This window comes from Dipteris shenzhenensis, chromosome 19 (genome assembly GCF_047967505.1).
Source record: "Dipteris shenzhenensis isolate YYH24624 ecotype China chromosome 19, Dip_SZ_1.0, whole genome shotgun sequence".
NCBI lineage: Eukaryota > Viridiplantae > Streptophyta > Polypodiopsida > Gleicheniales > Dipteridaceae > Dipteris > Dipteris shenzhenensis.
In genome coordinates, this window is record NC_141614.1 from 48,435,388 (window position 1) to 48,450,666 (window position 15,279).

At 43.9% G+C, this 15,279-nt stretch overlaps 1 protein-coding gene and 1 pseudogene across 1 annotated transcript in view; one reads left to right on the forward strand and one right to left on the reverse strand.

Moving 5' to 3' along the window:
• LOC147890569 (cell division protein FtsZ homolog 1, chloroplastic-like) overlaps positions 1 to 15,279 on the reverse strand; it is a 65,647-nt gene that overhangs the window by 37,361 nt on the left and 13,007 nt on the right. The window lies entirely within an intron of this gene.
• On the forward strand, positions 11,473 to 14,205 carry LOC147890571 (uncharacterized; annotated as a pseudogene).

Sequence of the window (15,279 nt, forward strand, 5' to 3'; positions counted from 1 at the left end):
CTCTCTCTCTCTCTCTCCAGCGTCAAAAATCCACTAACCAGGGGATTACCATCCAATACATAACATACTTCCCTCTTCAAGCATTTACTCTTAAATAAATTGGGAGTGTTCTTTTGCAAACTAGCAACTGACTCCCAAGTTGAATCCTCTTTCCTTCCAAGTATATCCCCAAGATGTCACAACTCCCACCATAGATACTGACGATAAAGATAGAGCTGAGATTTGCTGACGCAATTGAATGGTACCAGCACCTTCAACAACATCAACCTCTGCTCCGAATGTCTATTTTGAAGAATATGCAAATAGCCCAATCTCTACAATGAGGGACGAACAGATATCCATTACAATGATGGTGACCTTGTCATGCTCTACTACCCAGTTAGAAAGAAGAATTTGTCAGAGAGCCTGATGCACAAATGGATCGGCCCATATAAAGTCCTAAAAAACTGAAAAAGTATACTTACAGCCTCCAAAGGATGTCCAATATTGCATAACCTGAAAATGGAAGTTTCTATTAATTAGTTGTGGGGAAAAGAAGAGGTCTATAAAGGAAGATGGCAAGGCCATGATTAAACTAAGGGATAAAGGGGGAGGGAAGGAGTTTCGATTAAAGAATAATGGAGGTAGAGGGCATGAAAGAAGGAGCCCTGTGAGTTGAGATTGAGGAGGGGGGAGGGACCACTTATGAAGGGGGCATTAAAGACCAAAACAAATAGGAATAAAGTTGAGTTGAGCGAGTATGTCCCCAAAACTTTGAACTGCGGAATTAACTTATTCCTAAGTTTCTTTTCCTTGAATTCAATAACTCTTTCAAGTTTAAGCGAAACATAGGTTAAATCGTCAATAGTGCCAACACCTCTTTTAGTCTGCCGACACAAAAAAAAGGGTGAACTTTCACCAGCTTGGGGGTAAGACCAAGAGTTCCCCACTAAGATCTAGTTCTACAATGACCACTTCCTGAGGGTCTCGGAGCATGGTCTCGTCATCAAACCTCAGTATCTCGAGGATAGGAGAGTCTCACATGCACTAAGGATTGCACCATCAGATAGTTACGAGTTTCGTCACATCAACTGAGGATTGAAGTAGGGAGAGTTGAAGACATGCACAGAGAGCAAAGGATCTGCATACTATGCACGATGGGGGTGGTCGAGATTGAGGAGCACTGTAAGAAATCCTAGATTTACTATATTTAGAAATGTGCTAAGGAACAGAAAGGAGACTAAGATAGCAGAGAACAAGGAATAATTGTATTGCTTGAATGTCTCTAGGGTAGATGTAGTAGTGTCATCCATACAATTGGGCCTCTCTTATATAGAGAGTGAAGAGTCACACATGAAAAGGTGTGTACTCCAAAGGGTATGTGCATGAAGAGGTGTGTGCCCCTTGTGAAGGGTGTGACCCTTGATGAGAGGGTACATTACAATAGAAATGTCTCTTCATAGAATGTCTCTTGTGAAGGGTTGTGCCTCATAGGAAGTGTCCCGTCGAAAGGGCAAGGGTTGTGCCTCTTAGGAAGTGTTTCGTCGAAAGGGCATACCCTTCCACAAGTGTCCATTCATCAAACCATCCATAAGTCTAGAAATAGAGAAAGGAATACGTCACAGATCGTGACATCCCCTCCCACTCAAAAGAAGACCCTGGTGGAGATAATGAACTGATGTAGAAAATATCACTGTAAATTCTGAAAATACTGCTGTAAGTCTTCATCAGATTGCCAAGTAGCGTCGGAGTCGTCCAAATCTCGAGCGTTCATGACTGGCTGAGTAAAGATATACTTTAGAGAGAGATGGTCTGTCTTGACTACCGAGTCGGCTCCCATGAGATAATGTTTCCAAGAGCGATAAGCATGTACAACGGCAAGAAACTCCTTATCATAAACCAGGTATCGGGTTTGGATATCAGAATGTTTATGGCTGTCAAAAGCAATAACTCTGCCTTCTTGCATCAAGACTGCTCCTGTAGCGATGTCGGAAGCTTCGGTCATGACCTCAAATGGAAGGTTTGGGTCAGCAATAGCCATAACTGGTGTGGTAGTGAGTGCTTGCTTGAGTTGTTGAAACTATACTCTGTTTCGGGAAGCCACTGAAAAATTACTGTGCTTTTCAATAATTCGGACATAGGAGCTGCGATTTCGGAAAACTGATAGACCTTTGTATGGTAGAAGTTTGCCAATCCGAGAAAAGAGCGGACATCATGAACATTCTTAGGAGTAGGCCAGTTTTGGATTACCTCGACCTTCTTGGGATCCATAGAGATGCCTTGAGCGGAAATAACATGTCCCAAATATTCGAGTTGGGTCTTGAACAACTCACTCTTCTCAATGTTGATGTAGAGAGAATTTGCGTGGAGAACTTCAAAAACTTGGTGAAGATGTTGTTTGTGCTCATGTAGGGATCTACAGAAAACGAGAATGTCATCAAGGTCAACGAGGACGAACTTATCGAGGAAAGGCCTGAAGATGTCGTTCATGAGTGTCATGAATGTGGCCGGGGCATTGTTTAACCCAAAAGGCATGACCAAACATTCATAGTGTCCATACTTTGTTCGAAAAGCTGTCTTGTACTCATCGCCTTCTCGTATGATGCGAATTTGATGATAACCTAAACGAAGATCAATCTTTGAGAATTACGTTGCGTGTAGAAGTTGATCGAAGAGGTCATCGATGCGAGGCAATGGATACTTGTTTTTTATAGTGAGCTTGTTGAGGGCTCGGTAGTCGATGCAAAGGCGCATTGACTTATTCTTTTTTTCCACAAGTAGTACAGGAGATCCGAAAGGGCTGCGACTGGGCCGAATGTGACCTTTGTCGAGTAGTTCGGTGATCTGTCTTTGGATTTCTTCATTTTGAGTGTAAGAAACCCGATAAGGAGGTTTCGACGGTGGATTACTGCCGGGAATAAGTTCGATTGGGTGATCCACTGGTTGTCGAGGTGGTAACTGCTTTGGCAATTCCTGTGGAAAAATATCCAGGTAGGCTGGAAAAAAGGTTGGTTGAGGTATTCAAGAGGATCCTTAGTTGGTGTCTCCTCTACTGCCGTAACCAACAGAAGTGAAGTCTTTACTTGACATTTACGAACCCACTTCTTTACTTGTAGGGCAGAGGCAACTGGGGTTGAAGGAGAGTCCCTAGAACCAGTTAGCTCAATAAGTTTTCCAGGGTGGACAAACTAGATCGTATGGCTGCGAAAACTGATTGATGGATCATAGTCGTAGAGCCACTATTATCCGAGTATGACATCGTACCAAGAGGATGCGTCAATTTTATGAGCAAAAACCTATGAGCAAGTTTATACGAGCGTGTTTTTCAAGAGATTTTAAAATTAGTATTTCTTTAGGAAACATGGTTTTTACACTTTTATTTTCATTAGAACTAGATCCCTTTATCATAAAAATATACAAACTAGTCACTCATTCATTTTTACATAACATAAATCTTCTTATTCATAGACATCCCTTTGTACCCTTGTTATTACCTTAAAAAAGTATTGAAAAATAATTCATTTAAGAAACGTCCCTCATAATCACTCTCAACATAATAATATTATACATAAATAATTACTTATTAAACACATTTATATCATATGGCAATATCTTTCAAGTGTTTTTATAGTATTAATAACAATATATTTATGGACATGTTTCTACAGAAGATTAAATTACTGTAAATAAGTATTAACTTGGGCTTATATATCACTCTCATAAAATACATGTAATATTTAATACTATATATGCAAGGTTTTCCAAAATATAACCCCATAGATGTGCTCAAATGGGGTTTTCCAATCAATTTGAGTGGCTGAATGACTATATTTGGACATTGGATGTGAAAGTTATGTCACTTTTAAAAGTGCTGTCCAAGGTAGTTTCGCTAGACTACCTTGAAAGACCTTGTTCAAAGGGGTTTCGCTGGCGAAACTACCTTGATGGCTTGCTTCAACGAGTTTTCTTTGGAGAAACCCTTTCATGAAGATAGGGTGAGAGAGGTTTTTCAATGTCACCCCCTATTAAGTAAAAAGTTGTAAGAAGGATCATAAGGGAATTTTCATAGAGAAGTCTACTCTACATGTGGGTTTCTTCAAAAGCCATCCCATTATGTTCTCACAATTCCCAAAGATTCACATAAATATTCGTGTATAAAATAGGCATTCCTATAATACTTTTCATATTTCTAAGTGAAACTATGTTTTCTTCTGATCCATTTTTGTCATATTTTTGCATAGTTGGAAGCTTTTTTTTTCCTTTGCTCGGACGCTCGGAAGATTTCGCTCGGAAAATGCTCGTCCCCGTACCAAGAAAGAGGCATGATGTCGAAGTTCAACTTGTTCGTATAATGTTGGATGCAAAAAGACAAGTTTTTGATCCTAGTGTTGCACAAGAAAGTAGTTCCATTTGCGAGTTCAATCTGATAGTCCATGAGACTAGGACTGGTGGTCAACCGAAGTTTGTCGACCATAGAACTAACGAGGAAGTTATGAGAACAGCCACTGTCGATGAGGATAGTGACCGTTGTTCCACGAATCGATCCTTGAACACGAAGTACTTGAGTGGCCAGGGAAGGTTCGAGGTTGCTGGCAAGGCTCAGGTAGATGGTATTCACCATTCGAACAGCTTTGCCTTTCTTGTCTTGTGCTGGGGTAGCATCTTCTCTTTGGGAAGTGCTAGGTTCCATATTGGAATTTTGCTTTGGTCGCTTGGGACAATCGAGCCATCTATGGTCGCCTGTACAGATGGTACAAAGTCCTTTTATGCTGGAGCTGTTCTTCTTGTCAGTGGCCGCACCTTTATGTTGGGGATGTCGGTAATGACTTTGTGAAGAAGAAGAGGCGCGATCCTTGGAGGAGTGCTTCTGTTGGAATCCAGCAAATGATTTCTGAGGCTTCTGGGGATCTTAAGACTGTCGCTGACCTTGATTACCGAAGTTTTTTCGAAACCTGGTATTTTCTTGAGGGCGAGCACCTTTGGCCATAGGAGAGTTCTATGTGCGATTAGCACTCTGCTTCCCTGTGTTTTGGAAATCTGTAATGCGCTCTGCGTAAGCAATAGCGCCAACTGTGGTGGTGATGTTTGCTTTAAGGACATCAATGCGTAACGAGGGATTTAGGCCTGAGATGAAAGCATGAAGGCGATCATCCTCAGTTAAACCATCAATCTCCAGCACCAATGTGGTGAACTGAGAGATGTAGGAAGACAAGGAGCCCGTTTGCTCCAACTGTCAGAGTTTTGAACGTGCTTGGAAGTCCGCATTGGCAGGTATGAACTGCTTACGGAGCACGTGTTCAAAACGTTCCCATGTTAACACACTTTTGCCGTCCTTTAAGAGTCTTTGCCACCATAGAAAAGCTATATCCTTGAGGAGGGAGGCTGCCAAGGCGATCTTTTTGCCTTCAGTGAGGTCAACAGTATCAAAATACATGCGCATTTTTGCGAGCCATTGGTCAACTGTTCGACGATTGCGTTGACCAGTGTAGGCTTCCGGAAGTTTGATGTCAGTCTTTTAGTTTTGGAAGCTTGAAGTAAACGGTAGAGGGCACGTAGTTCAGTGTTTTCTACCTTTGGTGGGAATGAATCCGCATAGTCGTCTGGTTGCGTCACGTCATCCTCTATATGTGTGGTACTGCGAGAATCTTGAAGTTGTTGAACTTTCTGGACCAAGTCGGAGATGCTGTCCTGAAGCTGGAAAATTTGAAGTTGCAGTAGTGTTTCGCCTTGTACGTTGACTTCAAGGGTCTTTTTTGGACTTGAGTCTTTGATCTCTGGAGAGGCTTCACGCGAGCGTTGCGACATATCGGAGATCCTTTGGGACTGGGTTTTGTCTTTTTAACCCCTTTAGGTCCCCTTTTATAAGTGCTTGGTGCCTAAAAGGTGTGCCTATTCGAAGGGGTGTGACCCTTGGAATAGGTGCACCTTTTCATGAAGGGGTATGTCCCTGTTTTTAAAAGGGGTGTCCCTACATGAATAGGTGGTCCTTTTGTCCACGATGGGGTGTGTCCCTTGGGTGGGGAGTCGAGACTCTTCATCAAAAGGTGTGTCCAATGGTGGAAAAGGTGCGTCCCTGGCTTTTGGGACAACCCAAGTGTTAAGCCAGGCAATCTCCAATTCTCCAAGACCAGATAAACAGGTACAAACACCACTGGTGCCTCTCCAAATCCTGTCAAAGAAACCCCGAATCGGAGGCCAAAACCACAACCAAAGAAATGTCAAAAGCCTCGGTGCAGAGGAGAAACAAAATAAAAAATTATTTAAAAAATGTTTTTTTTTCTGGTCTGACCAGATCTGGCCGACCAGATTGACCTGGTCGGTCAAATCTGACCAGGTCGGTCAACCTGCAGGTTGACCGACTTTTTTTGCCCCTTCCTATTTAAAGGGGGGGGGGGGCTAGGTATTCATACATCATCTCTTCTCCAGCTCCAGAGGTTCCTGCACACCCTGAGCCACTTCTGCCTCCTGGCTCCCTCCTCTGTTGCCCTCTTTTCTGCTCCAGAACAGCCTTCCTTTCTGCTTCAGTTCTGCTCTCCTTTCTGCATCAGATCAGCTCCAATTTCTGCTCCAGATCTGCCTTCATTTAGCTTCAGATCTGTCCCAACTTCTGCTCCAAGATCTGCCCTCAAGTTCTGCTCCAGATCTACCTCCAACTTCCGCTCCAGATTCTGTTCTTTCTATTCCAAATCTGCAGCAACCCCTTCATCAGTTTGCTGTCTCAGATTTGGTTCAGTTCCAACTTGTGGAGCTAGTGCAGAAGTCCACTACAGTTGTCAGGACTGAAGTTTGTTTCCTCCAGAGCTTCTCTTCACTTGTACTAAGTTCCGTTTGTGATATATATATCTTCTTCAGCCATTGATTGTCTTCAGTATTGTTTTATTTGTCTCCAAGTATTTTCTTTATATGGTATCAGAGCCAGGTGTGCCAATCGACACCTGAGCCTTGATCTGGAAAGCTTGGAAGATAAATCATCACCTGAAGATGTCTTCTCCCTCTTCTCCGAAGCGATCTCAGCCTGAATCAACCTCTATTCAACCATCACCTTCGACATATGTCGAGAGAGAGTCTGCTAGGATTGAAGGTGATGAATACCTCTCCAAACTCTTTAAAGAATTTGCTGAATTCCAGAAATGGAAGGAACTTGAAGCAGGTACCCGCACACCTCGTGCCTCTACCTCTCCACGGTTCTCTCCAATACGTCAACAAGGACCTCTATTCAACTCAGAAGAAGCTGAGCAACATCTCAAGTTCGGTGCCAACGAAGAACAAGTATCCCCTGACGAAAGAGGACAAGCCGGCATGAGAACATTGGATTATTCGACAGTGCCTATTCCACAAGAATCAGTGCAAGGTATGATGCCCTATTCCTTTAGTGCAACTCCTTCTGTTATGCAAGGCATAGGAACAAGTAATCACGAGGACACAGATCCATACATGCATGTGAACACTCGCAGACGAGAAGGGAGAAATGCGTCTGACAATGAGTTTGCTTTCGGTTCACATCCCTCCCTCCCTCCCTTCCCTCTCATATCTTCCGCTGCCATCTTTCCTCCAGTGGTTTCTCATCCTCCTCCTTCTCCTATGCCACTGGATTCCTATAGTTTATTTCCCTCTATCTCTCCCGCTGCCTCTTTTTCACCTCTCATGTCTTATCCCGCCTCTCATATTCATCCCTCCCCCTCAGGACCTTTTTCAAATTCCTTTATTCCTCCGGTGATGCCACCTCTCCCTTCTTCTCACTCTGCTACTATTCCCAATTCTCTTCTGCCTCCACCGGTTGCTTCTCCCTATCATTCTATTTCTTCCCCTCACCTTGTCTCTGCAACAGCCAAACATGCTTTCACTGATATGACTCGTTTTAACAGGTCTAATTATACCACATGGTCAAATCTTATGCGCCATGTGCTTGATTCTCAAGACCTATGGGAACTCGTTCAAGGTACCGAATCGCCACCTGATCCTCATGTTTATCCTCCTCAGGTAGTTCGTTCGTGGCGACATCGTAATGCCACTGCCATTGTTGAAATTATGCAAGGTCTTTTACCTGAATTTCACTCTCAATTACAGCATTTTGATCTTGCCTCTGAGCGATGGGCACATCTCACTGACCGCTATGCAGCTCGAGATCGTACTCGTCGTATCAATCTTGACCATGATCTCCAACAATTCCAGATTCTTGCTGACGATGATCTCAAGGTTAAACTAGCCGATTACCGGCGGCTAGTTGCTGAATTTGCCACAACTGGTTCTCCCAAATCCGAGGATGACCAAGTTACTTTCTTTTTAAATAAACTTCCGCCCAAGTATTTCAGTTTTATGCAAGAAATCATTTCTCAACCTTCTCTTCCTACTTTTTATGAGTTTGAATGTCAACTTTTGCGTTATGCTCGTCTTTACTCTCAGGTCCACCAAAAACATAGCATTCTTGCTTCAGAGGGGGCTCTTCTCTCCGGGATTCCAAAAGATCAACCTAGCTCCGGAAAGCCCTCTCCTACTCCTAACCCCTCTAGTAGTAAACCCGCCTGGCACTCCCTTCCCAAAAAGAAAAGGTTTTGTCAGCATTGCCAGAGAGTTGGACATGTTGACGATGAATGTCGCTCCAAAGCCAAAGGCCTTCTTCCTCAGCCTCCCACCATGACTCCTCAACCACCCCGTTGGACTCCTCAGCTCCCTACCACGACTCCTCAACCACCCCGTTGGACTCCACAGCCCCCTACCACGACTCCTCAGCCACCTCGTTGGCGTCCTAGGGGTGGTCCTCCTCCTCCTCCTTCGAACACTGGTCTCTGGAGACCCCAGGGCCATGTCACTAATCACTTCACTCCTTCTCCTCCCTTTATAACTCCTGAAGGTCTGTCTGACTGGTCCACCGGAGATTGTCTAGACTTCACTTCTCAAGCCTTGATCCATATCACCGAGCTTGACTCCTCCTCTTCCTTATCTGGGTCAGCTTTTCATACTCTTTCATGTGACTCTAAATCTTCTTGGATTGTGGATAGTGGAGCCACTCATCATATGACCCCTCATCCTGATCTCTTCATTTCTCGCCAACCGGCAACAGGGGGAGTTCGTTGTGGCAATAACTCTGTTGCTACTATTCATGGTGTTGGTTCAATAACTTTTGATACTGACAAAGGTCCCAAACTTGCTCAATTGGATCATGTGTTTTATGTGCCCCAATTAGGGGTCAATCTTCTTTCTGTTCATCAACTTTGCCTCCTTGGTCGCACAGTGCTATTTACTAAGATGCATGTTGACATCATAGATGAGTCCTCGGGACTCCTTCTAGCTCGAGGTGATGCTCAACCTAATGGTCTGTACTTTATAAATCAATTTCTTACGACTCCCTCCCCTTGCGGTTCTGAGTTTCATCGGCTTTACGGTAATGCTACCCTAAAAGATCCAACTGACACAGAACGATTATGGCATTATCGTCTGGGACATTTGTCCTATGACTCTTTATATGAAATGTCTCGGGATCATCTAGTTGATGGCCTACCTAAATTATCGCGCGCTAAAGATATTTGTCATCCCTGTCAATTAGGTAAACAAAGCCGCACTCCTTTTCCTTCTCATTCCACTTCTCGAGCCAGTGAGATTTTGCGTCTAATTCATCTCGATATTAGTGGCAAATCTCCTGTTCCTTCCCTCAATGGTTCACATTATTTCTTCTTAATTGTGAATGATTACTCTCGCTATCAATGGGTGTTTTTCATGAAAGAGAAATCCGACACTTTTTCTTTCTTTGCTACTTGCGCTCGCTTGGTTATGAACCAAACAGGCAAGTCTATTGGGATTGCTCGTAGTGATAATGGTGGTGAATTCATTTCCCATGAATTCACTCAATTCCTTCAAGAGCATGGTATCCAACGCCATCTTACATCTCCAAATTCTCCTTCCCAAAATGCTCGTGTCGAACGGCGACAACGTACTGTCATGAACATGGCCCGTTCCATGCTTTTTGCAGCCGAGTTGCCTGAACGTCTCTGGCCCGAAGCCGTCAATACTTCTGTCTATATCCTTAATCGCTGTCCTACTCAACCCATCCTGAACATGACGCCTTTTGAGGCCTTTTATGGCTATCGTCCTTCTATTTATCATCTTCGAATCTTTGGTTGCCGCGCGTACACTCATACTCCCAATGATACTCGCGGTAAACTCGAACCTCGTGCTGAACTTTTTCTTCTAGTTGGCTACTCGGCAGAAGCCAAAGCTTATCGATTATTTGATCCTCGTACAAACAAAGTTTTGGTTCGCCGAGATGTGGTCTTCGATGAAAGAGCAGTGCTTAAAAATTCCTCTATTCTCTCTACTGATGACGTCTCCACTCCAGTTCCCTCCGACAATTCTCCACCCGAAATTCCTTCCTCTCCTCCCGAAACATCTCTCCCCCCACCCATTGCTTCTCCTCACGACCCACTGCCACGCTAGTATCGTCAAACTATGAAGGATTCCGAGATTATTCCTGTCGAACTTCCTCCTTCTGGTCCTCGCCGCTCTACTCGAATAACTTCTTCTACTGCCACTGCCTCCTTTTTTAACACGGCCTATATCATACATTCTGAACCTGCCACTTGGCAGGATGCAGTTAAAAATCCTGCGTGGCATCGTGCTATGGAACAGGAGCTTGAAAGTATTGATCGCAATCAGACCTGGATCTTGGTCAATCGACCCACTCACAAAAAGGTCATCGGAACCAAGTGGATCTTCCGAACAAAACTCAAAGCCGATGGCACCCTGGACAAATACAAAGCCCGCTTAGTACTGCAAGGATTCCGCCAAAAACATGGTATCGATTATGAGGAAACCTTTGCCCCTACTGCTCGGTTAACTTCCTTTCGTCTTCTTCTTGCCTTAGCTGCTCATCACCACTGGACTATCTATCAAATTCCCAAAAAATTGGGCCAATTATGGGCTGATTCCTGAAATCCCTAAGAAAGTTGGCCCTCTTCTGGGTTTGTTTCATATAAGAGCCTGCTAGAATAACAGTAAATTTAAAGGGGGCAAAGTATGGGCTGAAAGCCCTAATTAATTTGGCCTCCTTAGGGCTGCATAGATGATAGCACCTTATGCATTAGACTTGTCACTGCTTAATGCTTGAGCCTTCAAGCTTCTATTGCAGCTTGCTTCAAGCTTGGCATGTGCATTTCTCAACACAATTAGTCTATAGATTGCAGTTCACTTGCTTGTTCTACTTCTCCCAAAATTTATATTGAATTATGCTCGTGTGCATGCCAACATGACAGGTCGCAGGTCATAGCAGCAGAGAATTACAGCATAGCAACAGAGAATTACAGCATAGCAGGCTGCAGCAGAGATTTACCATGCCTAAACCTCCAAATCCACTTTGGGGGATCCATACCACTATGATTAACCCCGCTGTGGCAACGGGGTCAGGAAACAAAGAGTGGAAATGCAATTATTGTGGTGAGCCTTTTGTGAGCTCAGCGACACGTCTTATTCTCCATGTGTCTGGACTTGGTGGTAGGGGAATTGGTGGATGTACTTCTGTTCCTTTTGAGATTGCGCAGAAAGTTATCAGAGATCATCCAAAACTTTGTGGTGGACCTAGTACCATGCCTGCTGCCTTGCAAGATGAGGATTTGTTGGGGCCTGAGTCTCACACTATCAACCTTGATGATGCTATGGATAGTGACTCTAGTGCTATTGGTTCCTCTCATGCAAAGAAGAGGGCCAGGAAAGAGGGCATTGCTTTTGCTACATCCTCACAACCATCCACCACTATGGCTACTTCGAAAAAGCACCAGGGGACTTTATCAGGTGCATTGTCCACACAGTCTTGGCAAAAAGAGCGGCAGCGTTTGGCAGATATTGAAATTGGGAGGACTGTGATTGAATGCAATTTTGCTTTCAATGTCCTACAAACACCACAGTGGAAGAGGATGATCAAGGCAGTGGCAGCTGTGGGAGCTACAGATACATGGACAGGTGTGACATATGGTGCGATGAGGACATCTGTGTTGGAGGAGGAGATAGGCAGAATTAACAAAGCTCTTGATCCTATCAAGGAGGGATGGAAGAAATTTGGTTGCAGCATTCTGTCTGATGGTTGGAGTGATGTTAGGAGGAGGGGCATCATTAATATATTGGTATCCTCATGCCTTGGTACGTACTTTTTGAAAGCTGTTGATACAGGTCGAGGAGGTGCTAGCACTACAGGTGAAGTCATTTTTCAGCATATCCGAGCAGCTATCATTGAGATAGGGCCTGAGAATGTGGTCCAAGTTGTTACAGACAATGCAAGTAATTGTGTGAGGATGGGAGAGCTTGTGGAGGCAGAGTTTCCTTCCATTGTATGGACTCCTTGTGCTTCACATTGCCTAGACCTTCTCATGGAGGACATCGGTCGGCTCCCTTGGATTGCTAGTGTGATGCAGACTGCTAGTACCATTGCAGCCTTCTTTAAGAAGAAGCCCAAGGCCTTGGCCATATTCAGGGAGCATAGCAACTTGGAAATTGTCCGGCCATCGAAGACACGCTTTGCATACATGCACATTGTTTTGGAGCGCCTTCTTGCAGTGCATGCAGCTCTTCGACAGACAGTGGTGTCTCGGATGTGGTTAGAGTGGCCTGACTCTACCAGGGCAGAGAGCATGACAGTACAGAGGATGTGCTTGGATCACTCACTTTGGACTGACATGGAGTCCATAGTGAAAGCTCTCCATCCTTTATTCGCTGTCTTGCGGGTGACTGATATGGAGGGAAGTACTCTTGGCTTGGTCCATCATTTCATGGAGCAGTTGCGTGTTTCGCTGAGTACATGTAGCTCCCTCGCACCTGAGAGGTAAGGTTGGTCTATGTCCATTATATTAATAAGTAATGAATCATCACTTATCATAAATCCATTATCAGTGACAAGTGTTTATTATAATTTACAAATTATGTTGATATGTAGATTGGAAGAAATAAGATCTCTAGTGGATACGAGATGGCAGTTCATGTGTAGGCCCATCCATGGACTTGCAACACTTTTGCATCCACTGTTTAAGTCAGCTGATTTATTCAATAAGCCAGAGTTATTGGCGGATAGAGATGCCTACACAGGGAGGGTTTTTTCAGAGGATGAGCAATTGGAGCTGGACTTGGAGCTTTCTCAGTATCAGAATAGTGTGGGTGCTTCCTTCTCTAGACCCACGTCTAGAAGGAAAGAGATTTGTGTGAAGCCAATTGAGTGGTGGGAGACATATGGCTACTCCACTCCTCGAGTGCGGAAGTTGGCTCTCCGGATTTTATCTCAGGTGAGAGCTGAGACATATATCTTTGAAGTTTGGCATTTGCTATTCCTGGTTAGGTAAAGTTTAAACTGTAAATGTAGATGATGAGTGATCTTGATTCTCACTCCTTTAATCTCGATTTGTAAATACTAAATGCCAATCGGGATTTGGAACCAAATGGCAAAAGGAATGTGCAGCAGGAGCATGCGAGAGAAACTGGAGCTCCTACTCTTTGATCCATACGAAAATAAGGAACAAGTTAAGCACAAGGCAACTCGAGCGCTTAGTATACTGCCGTGCAAACTTGAGGCTTATAAGAAAGCTTAAAAACTTGGCAGGTCCAATGCAGGTAACATTGGTAGCTACTAGCTTGAGTCTATTGTAACATGTTCACAGTTCTATCATCTATGATTTCGATTTTAAATATATCTAGGAAATTGAAATCATAACAATGAACATTGAACATAATAACATATGCTTCATTGCTTCTAAATGTTGTTGCAGGTGGATCCTACAACCATTGACATAACCGAGTTGCCTACTTATGCTAGAGTTGAAGCTGAATCCTGATGAGGAGGAGATATATGCACAGCTACATAGAGAGCTAGAGACCATAGATAGACGAGTCACTCGTTCACGTCGTAGATCAGCAGCATCAGCCATTGCTATTCCAGCACAGAGGGACACATCAGAGGGCAGGGGCAGAGGCAGAGGCAGAGTCAGAGGCAGGAGTGGTGGAAGAGGAGCACGAGGTCGTGGTTGTGCCATCCGACGTGGCCATGGGAGAGCCGTGGCTATGGCCAGTACCTCGTCAGATACACCTATGCGGTCTGCCTTGGACGAGGAGGAGGGGGAGGATGAGGAGGAGGAGGAGGAGGATGAGGTGCCCGAGGAGCCACAGTATGATAGTGAGGGTAACACTATCACTGATGGTGACTTTGGATCCAGCAGTGGCACTGACCTAGCAGATTCAGAGTCCAGACTAGGATGAGTCTTGAGAGACTTGACTCTTGACTCAGATTCAGACTAGGATGAGTCTTGAGATTCAAAAGTTTTCCATTCAGTTATATGTATGAGGATTCAGATTTCATTCAAATTTCATGTGGCATTGGCCGAGTTATTTATGACATATGTTTAAACTTTATTGAAGACTATGATGATTGACTCTTAACTACATTGTACTTCTAAAATGTTAAAACTTAAAACTAGCAGCTAGTCATGCAGCATGCTACATTGCTACCAAGTTGTACTTATACATACTTATATTTTTAAATTTAATATTTATTTAATATTATTATAACTGGAAAACGTGTCTTACGTGTCTTATCTTTAAGACACTTTAGACACTCGTGTCTAAAGCGTGTCTAACGTGTCGTGTCTTAACGTGTCTTACAACTATGCATTGCTCTTGCAGGCAATCCCATTTTTTCCAACCGCACCAAACATGTCGGTGTTCATTTTCATTTTACTCGCGAGCAAGTGGAATTAGGTACTATTCGGTTGATCTATGTTCCAGCTGCCGATAATCATGCTGATATTCTTACCAAGCCGGTTTAACAGTTTTTTTTCTCTTTGTGTACTTAAGGAAGTGAACAAATCCCCTGCGAGGGCACTCCTTCAAGTCTTTTTTTTTTTGTACCATCATCTGGGCATTTAGTGAAGATGAAAACCTACTCTGTAGGCATCTCCATCTAAATGAAAACCCCCCCCCAAAAAAAAAAAAAAAAAGGCTGATGAAGATGATAGATCACTCATGGAACACCTCTTTGCTTCTCCTGTCTGCATTGGACATTGAGAGGGGGTGTTAAGCCAGGCAATCTCCAATTCTCCAGGACCAGATAAACAGGTACAAACACCACTGGTGCCTCTCCAAATCCTGTCAAAGAAACCCCGAATCGGAGGCCAAAACCACAACCAAAGAAATGTCAAAAGCCCCGGTGCAGAGGAGAAACAAAATAAAAAATTATTTAAAAAATGTTTTTTTTTCTGGTCTGACCAGATCTGGCCGACCAGATTGACCTGGTCGGTCAAATCTGACCAGGTCGGTCAACCTGCAGGTTGACCG